Source organism: Seriola lalandi, unplaced genomic scaffold (genome assembly GCF_002814215.2).
Source record: "Seriola lalandi dorsalis isolate HSWRI2012SDOR001 ecotype SW California unplaced genomic scaffold, Sedor1 jcf7180002054885, whole genome shotgun sequence".
Taxonomy (NCBI): domain Eukaryota; kingdom Metazoa; phylum Chordata; class Actinopteri; order Carangiformes; family Carangidae; genus Seriola; species Seriola lalandi.
In genome coordinates, this window is record NW_019525437.1 from 2866678 (window position 1) to 2867453 (window position 776).

The following is a 776-nucleotide window of genomic DNA, read 5'->3' on the forward strand; positions in this document are numbered from 1 at the left end:
TGTGACATTCAGCTATGCATGCTGTTAAAACCCACAGATCCTAGCAGCCTAGCTAATCTCATATCTTGCCTCTTTGATACTGCATCCTAGATGTCGCTTACTTTCCTTAAATTTAACAATTACAGAGGTCAATTTGTTTGGTCTTCTTAACTCCATCTAATCAGAACTAACCTTGGAGGTCTGTCAAGAAATCTAGGGGTAATCTTCAACATGAAAATGTTGTTCAGTTTTGTTTCTTTCTGCTCAAGATAATCTGTCAAATCAATCATCAATTTTTAAATCAACTGCTGATGCGCAAAAAGTTGTTCATGCTTTCATCGATTCCTGATATATTGCCCTGGTATGTGCCCTCTCGACCAATGATATCTGCTGATGGAGCCCTGGTTGTTATACCCAGGTCACAGCTTACGGTATTAGAGCCTCTATGGAACTCCTTGCCTGTTCTCAGACATGTTAAATCCTTAGCTTCTTTTAAGTACCTTGTTAAAGCTTCTCTCTGTGAAAACATTTGGAAATGTATGCTTTAATTTGTCTGGTCTTGTCTTTTGAAAGGAAATTTGTAACGTTATTTATATACACAAGGTATATTAATATAACTATTACTGTATTTGTTCATTCATGCAAATTAGATGGCTGCAACCATAAAACTGCCTTGTAAGTAAACAAGGAAATGTCTGGCATTTTTCCATGCATCAGTTCTATGTCCACCACAGTGAAGAACAATGAGGAAATTAAAAAAAAGTTTGTGGACCTGAAGGCTGGGGCCGGGGCCGGGG